The 9,253-nt window shown below is 41.8% G+C and overlaps 1 protein-coding gene across 17 annotated transcripts in view; it reads right to left on the bottom strand.

The window, feature by feature from the left end:
- LOC110046578 (TNF receptor-associated factor 2-like) overlaps window positions 1-9,253 on the bottom strand; it is a 74,019-nt gene that overhangs the window by 43,958 nt on the left and 20,808 nt on the right. For 2 of the 17 annotated variants that reach the window (XM_089274604.1, XM_089274605.1), the window contains exon 1: window positions 6,309-6,480. The exons of the other annotated variants lie outside the window; for them this stretch is intronic. The gene's annotated coding sequence lies outside the window, so the exon portion shown is untranslated. Of the gene's footprint in view, window positions 1-6,308; window positions 6,481-9,253 lie in introns of those variants that run through there. 17 annotated transcript variants of the gene reach the window in all.

Raw genomic sequence — 9,253 nt, 5'->3', positions numbered from 1 at the left:
ATTGTTGTGACCTGTTCTCTGTTGTTCAAAGAGCCAATAGCGCGCCTTGTTTTGCAGGGAGGAGTGGTGGGGATCTGAAGAAAACGAGGTTGGTTCAGTTGTTAGTCTCGGCGTGACATAATAGATCTATTTTTATTTCCTTTGGATGAATGAGATCGAAACGATCGAGGTCAAGAATTGGTCTATAACAGGACGTGGACCAAGTTCGTTCCGAGGAGAAACAATGCCTTTGGATTATCTATTTAACAAGTAGATTCCATGTTGCCGTGCGTCTGTTCAGTAATAAATAACAGATGACGTCAAAATGTGGTAAGAACAACTAAGTGGCACACGAGGCGATAGCCGAGTGTGTCACTGATGTTCTTACCACATTTTGACGTCTTCTGTGATCTATTACTGAACAGACGCACGGCAACATGGAATCTATTTGTTTTATATAATAAAGAAACAACGGAAAAAGCTTTTTTATTTTAGTATCTTTCAACACGACTCGAAAGCCGGCCTTTGCCCACTTTGGTTACACTTTGGCGAACACGAAAAAAAGCCATTTGACGTGATTAATCCATTTTCTATACAAAAGCAAAGAACTGTGATTGGTCCAGGAAAATCACGCCACTGTCAAACTTGACTCGAGCGTCGCTTCTCGTGTAATGAAAACTTACAGCGAACGCAGAATTGAACAGCGAAATCTACAAATCTTAAAGAAAATGCTGGAAATTTGAAGTCAGTTTTTATCATCAGAGCAGCCCTGTGAGTCAAAAAGCTTGGACGTTGCCTTGAATATTGCAGGAGTTGAAAAAATACGCTCGGAAAACTTGCGGTTGCGGTCAACCTGGAGGCTATTGTATTCACGTTTTGAATGAAAGGAGCGTTAGGCCCAGTTCATACGTCGCATTTCTGCCGTGTCGAATTCAATTCAATTAAGTGCGGCAGAAATGCGACTGTCGATTCATACGTCACACTTGTGTCGCACTTAATTCAGAATTTGTACTGTCGGGTATATCGGCCAGCGGAAAATGTTTCAAACGGAGGGTATTTAATATGGCGGACGAAAATACTGAGCGACGAAGGACTTTAATTTTGCGAGAAATTGACCGCCAATGGAACGAGAAGGAGAAGGCTGACAACGGAGCAGTATGTGTTGCAATATGTTCAGGTTGCACTGGGTCGAGAATGGCCAAGTTTCCTCTTTTTCTTTGACGGGAAAACATTTACGCATGCTCAATACATTAACATAATGTATGCATTAGATTCGACACGGCAGAAATTCGACGTCTGAATCGGTGTCGCATTTCTGTCGGATAATGCGACAAGACCAGTCGAACGTGCGGCAGAAATGCGGCAGCCGATTCAGACGTCGAATTTCTGTCGAATTTAATTCGTTGAATTGAATTCGACACGGCAGAAATGCGACGTATGAACCGGGCCTTAGTCACGGTAGAAATTTGTGTCCTCTGTGGTTGGTGATTCTCAAATCACTTTGAAATAGTGTCGGAGACACCTTTTAGCTGCGATACAGTTGTCCGTGAGCTGTAGTGAGCTATACTTTGCTTGCTGCTGTGCCCTGAAACGGACTGGAACATTCCCATCGGAAAGCATGGTTATGTGTTTATTTTGATGTTTTGATGTTTCATTCCTGACATCAACCAGTGTGTCAGCAGTTATTTTGAGACTGAGGAAAGTTGAATTTTTTAAATAAATTAATCTCATAAACATTTTGTTTATTGGGTTTGTTAAATTCCAGATAAAGCGATGGCTCTCGTCTTACCAAGACCAATTTAGTGCTTTGTTTAGTCTCTCTCGACTACCGACTGAGACTACTCGAGTAGTTTTTCTGAGTCATTTTCTAAAAAAGAAACGGCTTTATATTTCGTCTTCCTGCTTTTCGTACCTGTTCAATGCCTCGACAAGACATTTTAGCCCAGTCACGTAAAATATTATCTAAATTCTCAATAATCTACGGTTATCAAAAGTTTTAGAAGCGTGTGAACCACGGTGTCCTTAGACACTTTTGAGATGATTAAACTTACTATAAATAGACATAAGCTTTTCGCGTGACCTTGCGATATGATAGTTCATCTTTCAAGAGTCGAAGCCCAAACAGTTTTGTCGTAATTCTATCACATGACATGAAGGCAGAGATCCCATGAGATAGCACGGCGCTTGCACAATTTGAGCTTATCGCGGCAAGTCACACAATTCCCCGTTCCCCGTTCCCCGTTCCCCGTTCCCCGTTCCCCGTTCCCCGTTCCCCGTTCCCCGTTCCCCGTTCCCCGTTCCCCGTTCCCCGTTCCCCGTTCCCCGTTCCCCGTTCCCCGTTCCCCGTTCCCCGTTCCCGGTTCCCCGTTCCCAATTTGAAAGATAGCCGCCAGAATATGCCTTCAGCTACCGCTTTCGCGGATATGTTGAAAGCTGCCTTAGCTCCGTTTCTGAGCCAGCTGACCAACTTAAACGAGAATGTGAGCTCAGTGCTCCTGGACGGGCAGGACGAACCCGATGAGGACGGTGAAACCGCCTCTGGTGACGGGCCCGCCAAATCTGAGGACATGGATGCAGATTTATCCGCGCTCCTCGCCTCTGCGGGCAAAGATGATAATAACGAGGCTATGCCGGGCGACGACCTCTTGAAGTAACTCGCGCAGGACTTAACAGTAAGCGAGAAGACTTCTCCGCCCCTTCGCGAAGGTCTAGCGGCTATTTTTAATAATCTTTTGTCAGAAAAGGGAGGCGCGGTGGCCTCATGGTTAGTGCGCTCGTCTCCGGATCGAGCGGTCCGGGTTCGAGCCCTGGCCGGGGACATTGTGTTGTGTTCTTGGGCAAGACACTTTACTCTCACATTGCCTCTCTCCACCCAGGTGTATAAATGGGTACCGGCGAACTTAATGCTGGGGGTAACCCTGCGATGGACTAGCATCCCATCCAGGGGTGAGTAGAAATACACCTAGTCGCTTCATGCTACAGAAACCGGGATAAGCTCCGGCCTGATGGGCCACTTGGCTCGCATGCAGACTTTACTTTACCTTTGTCAGAAAAGGTGGGGGATGAGAAGCTCAAGGCCAAACTTGAAAAATGTCCTCGTCCTGAGAATGTCAAGGGTTTGCGAACACCGAAAGTGAACCCCTCAATCTGGAGTCAGCTTTTGACCACTATGAAAGCTCAAGAATACTTCGCAATGTTCCTTGAATATCACATGTACTATTTTCGCTTATTTTGTTACTGTTAGACCATAAATTACAAACATATTTATCATTGCTTATGCTCGATCTCTTGCTTTTGTGTGAATTTCATGCCTCCTGTTTGAGTGCATGTCGTATGGGTGCATCAACGCTTTAAAGTCTCATGGGATCTCTGCCTTCTGGTCATGTGATAGAATTGGTAAATTAAACGAGACTTACCTGTAAGCTGAAGTTTGATTGAGATGCTATCACATGACATCAGAAGGTGAGAGATCACATGCCCGCCACTATCACATCCACCCTTTCTTAGGCAATTAGGTTGCCGGCCTTTTTCTAGTCTGGCTTTTTTCAGCCTGCATACTATTTTTTGATGCACCCAGTACGTGGCTTTTAATTAACCGCGCGGCCATGGGCCGAGCGCGGTTCATGGTTTACCCGTGGTTTTTTTTTTTTTTTTCGATTTGTAGGCGACCAGACCCGGCATGTACTAAAACCCAGACGGTGGATTCTGGACGATAGACGATGGACGATGGACGATGGACGATGGACGATGGACGATGGACGATGGACGATGGACGATGGACGATGGACGATGGAAGATGGACGATGGACAATATCTCTGACATTTATTTCTCTCATTTCTCTAAGACATACTCATAGCTTTCAACAAGGAAAGCTACAGCTATTTCTGGCGAAGCCGGACAAAGATAAATATGACACCCGTGTTAACAAGCAGCATAACTTGCAACAGTAAATCAAACAGCCGGGCCCGGCGTAATAATACAAAATGCAAGTAACCAACATGCTCACGGAATATTTCAATCTTTGTTCCTGCAGAGCTAATATTTAGAGAGCTTAAAACATATCTTGCAGTACAAATGAGCCAAGAAAACTAGCACGTGGCAAAAAATAGAGGTGTCAAACGCTACAAATTACACGCGGATAACAGCAGAAACCAATATTTCAAAACTCCATGGTGACATCGCGTGACAAAAGCAAAAGATTGTGTGGAAAATTTATACATGTATATGTACTTTGGCTGCGAGAAATAAATGAATGCGTGACATTGCGTGACGAAAAATCCGCGATCAGAACTTCGTGATAATTTGTCCATTCCTTAAGAGTTAGATTTTTGCTGGGGGACGGGGAGGGCATGAATTTTTGCTGTTCAATATTTCAAATCGCGTGACAAAAGCAAAAGATTGTGTGGAAAATTTTGAGTCACGCAACCTGTGATGTTTACTCGCCAAAAGCTGTTGAAACATTAATAAATCTCATCTCCGATACTGACTTTCGCGGGAAAAAAATTAAAAACCCAGCGTCCGTCAAAAATTATATTTTTTCACCAGAAATTTCGCTCGGAACATATATATATTTATATTCGGTTGAATCATCGATGAAATGACCTTTTCCGGATATTTTTTCCTTCGGGGTCAACAAAACCCTCCATTACAAAATCACGCCGAACCCACACGTTGCAAAGAAATCTCTTCAAAACCCTGATTTCGAAGCAATATATCACTTAAGCGTTAATAGCTACCACACATTGGCAGGCGGTAAATCTATTCCTTAACAATCCAGCTTTATCGTGTTAAAATTTCAGCGAAATCGAACAAAACCAGAATTAATTAGAATTTTTTTGTGACCTCACTCCCCAGACTTGACTTAACAAAGGAAGCAACGGTCGCCCATAGCAACCCAAAAACACGAACATAACAAAGCCGACGTTTCGGCCAAAAAACTCCAGAATTATCGCCTGAGAGCTTAAACTTGAATGGGAACATCTTTTTCGAACTCTTTTCAACTGATTTAGACGAACGACTGACCTCGGCGGGCTACAAAAAAGACCAAGAGAAAAAACAGAACAAGACAGCAGAACAAACCGATAATATTTCATCGCGTGGCTTTCGGCACGAAAACGAAAATACAGCTTACTTCTGGATAAATTCAGCCTTAGAAGCCAGCAACTGGTCCCAAATTACTTTCTGTATCCTTACAAATGTCCTGATTCCCATCTCCGAAAGATTTTGCCCCAATTTTGAGCAAATAAACATTTCGCCGCGGCGACCGCCATTACGGTGGCTTGCATACTAAATTAGCTAACTTAACAAAATTCTCCCGAGGGGGGGATATGACAAATTTGGTGAGAATCGAAAGTAACGCCAATTTTCTGTCACGCTTTCAATCTGTGGTCACTGGAGTGACCAAAATCGATACATCGGTCGGGATAGGGTTTTTTTTATATGACTTGTGTGACTACTTTGCTAGCCCTTTACTCGTGGAAAACACCAATTAAATTTAATCATGACTTTTAAAAAAGAAAGCTGTTGTTAATAGTGTTATTATTGTGTCGTTCATATCGTTAATGCCCATACATATCCCGAAGAAAGTTCTAGATTAAGACCATTACGTCATCGGAGATTTGTCAACGGCTACCACTGATGGTGCAATAATACAGTTTGTGTTGATCAAGTGATGTGATGTCTACAGTAAGAAAAGAATCATCAATGACTGCTTTGGAATGTGCACTGCGTTCCGACGGTAGTGCTAAGCGAACAGTTAAATTTTAAAAGCGCGGTTATAAGATCTAACAGATCTTCTTGTTATGACTTGCGCGAGCGCCGTGCTACCTCATGTGACCTCTCGACTTCGGAAGTCATGAGATAGGATCTCAATCGAACTTCAACTTTCAGGTAAGTCTTGTTTACTTTCCCAATTTTAATACTCGTATTGGATTTCAGTTCGTGAGGTTTTAGCTACAGTTCTCCTCACTCCCGCTTTGTGGGATTCTTCGTCCAATGCGACCAATGCGACCTAGCAAAAACATGACTTCCGTTTTTTTTTTTTTTTTTGTTCAGTGTATAGTAAAACAATTATTAGATTCGGTTTTTGTGATATCCAGAATGATCAAGGTCTCGGTAACCCCTACCTCGACCTTGATTATTCTGGATATCACAAATCTCATCCAATAATTGTTTATAGTCTGCACCACCATTAAAACCCTTAAATTGCTTGCGCAATCTTCGGGTTAAAAAGGAGGTAAAATAAGCAAAACTCGTATATTCCGATTTCTGGTTTTCTATAAACAAGAGCATTCAAAAACCACAAATCATTAAGAACATGACGACTTACAGTTCTTTCCGTTCCTTTCTTGATTCAAGGAAAAGTTACTTGGGAAAGCTGCAATCATTGTTAAAATGTTTATGTGTTCCGCAATCTATTCTTATCAACGATACTGAAACCTCGTGCATGACACGTGTCTTAATACTGGTGTATGAATGTCTTATCACGAGGGAATGAGCTTGCAGAAAAATAAATAAATGTTTATAGACAGCAATATTTATGTCTTTATTCCTTTCTTTGTGTACGAGAGCAAAGTGTTTGTCACTTGGTTTACACTTGACTGGGTTCCAATAGGAAGAGAGAGGACCCTAGTAACGATCGCGAGGCTGAGTGTTTATGAGCGGCGGCCATTGTACTGTGATTACCCTCATCGGCTGTTGTTTTTTGGAGAATTTCAACTTGTTTCTGAGATTCGCAGGGAGTCTTAGGCCTTTTTTAATTAGTGTTTGAGACACCCGCTGCTGTATTTATTTTTCGCGCGCCATCTACTATGAGGTGGGTAAACATTCACTTTCTGTTTGTATACCGAGCACGAAATTCTTGGGTGAATGAGGAACAATCATACAAAGTTTCAGTTCTCGGACAGAACTGTCTGCAATTACATATTTAAATTATGTCACAAATTACTTCGATCAGCTGAAAATCCCGACAATTTCGCGGAAAATAAAATTCTAGTAAACAATGTCGCCCTGCGCAGTCTGCAACGGTCGGGAGAAAATTTATTCTTGAATGGTTTCATTACTTTAAACTCCCGTCTGTTGCTAAACTCAGCATTTTTATATCAACAACCGAAGTTTTACGGACAGATCTAACATAATGATAAAGTCCAGTATTTTCCTGTGTATTTATGGTTAGTAAGTTGAGGTGAGGTCTCCTCTATAAACCAGGATTTGTTGAAACGTTGCGTGACGGCGCCAGTTTCCGTGGACTCATAATTAAGTTATAATAGGACTAAAATATTTGCATTTGCCTTCAAACTTCATACTAAACATTTTCACATTAACTGGTCATGTTTAAGCACAAAAGCTAATTTCTAAAAGTATAATGTACATACAATGTTCTAATCTGGAAGCATGAATATTAGCTGACATTTGCAATCGCGTGCTGGTTTATCTTAAACAAACTCCGTGCGACCAGCGACTGATTCTAAAATATTTTATATTAGCTATATTTAGTTCTTCACAATAGCAAACAATAGTCTTTCCCAATTGACACAGGTATCTGATCCCTATTTAGGGGATACCGTAGAATTCCGAAAGTAACGACCCCGTTACTTTCGGATTTAGCAAGCAAAAAGGGCAGCTACCTTCGGGTAGCCGTTACTTTCGAATAGCCGTTACTATAGGGTGGCGATGTTTGTACGGTAATTCGCAGTCGTTTCAGACAAAGCGGACGCGTAACACATGAAATTAAAAGTTCCGTTTATGTATGTTACCACGTACCCACATAAACAAAGCAGACTATCAACCAAGAAGGCCCTTAATGTTGGTACTGTAGGGAGAAAGTATAATGGTCGCATTATATCGCAGTGCAACTGATTACACTATATCATTTGACACTGCTGCCAGACAAATACGACTTATAAATCAAAATTTCAATAATAATAATAATAATAATAATAATAATAATAATGATAATAATAATAAGGCACTTATATAGCGCTGTTTCCCGGTGGCTCAACGGTGCTTTACAGATTTAAAAATTCGCTAAAAATTAACTAAAAACTTACCAAAACTATCTAAAATCGACTAGAATTAACTTAAAACAAAGTAAAACCATAATAAAAAAAAATAAAAAATCAGCATCCGTAGTAAACACTCTAGACTACGAGTAGTCCCTCTTTCGCTTAGTCCGTCGTGCGTGACGCGAAAGAAATTCGCGAGAAAAAAATGGCCGCGCGAAATCCTGGGGGCTAGGAGCGCGCGAAAGGAGGGACTACCGCCAAAGCCCAAGAGTTTGCCCTTTCACGGCCGAGTGATTTTTCGGTGTAGGATTTCTCATCTTGACGTTCTCTTATTATCGCCTGTTATCAATAGCCCTGGGAGATCTGAATAAAATTGCCCTACTCTACTCTTCAAGTAGCCAGGCAAAAACATGTGCCGTGAGAAGTATATCTTCGTTCAGTGTTCGTTCAGCGAAACTGTCAAAGAAGTTTTAAAAAGAAGACGGCGAATGAGGCCTCTTGTAACGATTTTCGCTGCGTCTAAAAGTTATTGCGAAAATTTCAACAGAGTTTCAACCGAGAATTTACATTATACATTATACATTATACATTATACATTATACATTATACATTATACATTATACATTATACATTATACATTATACATTATACATTATACATTATACATTATACATTATACATTATACATTATACATTATACATTATACATAGGAGATCATCCAACTGCGGTGAAATGTTTGCCAATAGCAGCGGAAATTTTCAGGTGAATGTCCGGCGTCAAGTGAGAGTCCGGGTCAATCTTTCAAATGGACGGCAGAAAGGCCAAGTTCAGTGAATTTATATTCGCTGACTTAGACGATGCTGTTGAGCGGCGAAATCACTAACACGCTCGCAGTCGGGGTGGAGGCAGAGAGCTTTGCCAAACAAAACACTGGATAAATTTAAATCTTTCCAAAGTGCCTGTTGGCAGATTCGCAAGAACATCACGGCTTGCGAAGCGCGATTCCAACGCTTCGATTTGCTCTGGTACCGCTTCGATTTGCTCCGGTTCCAAAACATTCCTGCAAGACGTCACAGGTATCTCGAATGTTGACAACACGTTGTCAACGCTTCTAACATAAGCCAATCATATTTTTGCGTTGTGAGAGCAACGCATAATTCAAACTCTTGGGCTTAGGCGCTAGTCCCTCCTTTCGCGTGCTCCTCGCCTCCAGGATTTCGCGCGGCCATTTTTTTCTCGCGGCGTCACGCACGACGGACTAAGCGAAAG

Source organism: Orbicella faveolata, unplaced genomic scaffold (assembly GCF_042242905.1).
Source record: "Orbicella faveolata isolate gen_17 unplaced genomic scaffold, um_ofav_v1 contig_36, whole genome shotgun sequence".
In the NCBI taxonomy this organism is placed as follows: domain Eukaryota; kingdom Metazoa; phylum Cnidaria; class Anthozoa; order Scleractinia; family Merulinidae; genus Orbicella; species Orbicella faveolata.
This window is presented reverse-complemented; position numbering and strand designations above follow the sequence as displayed.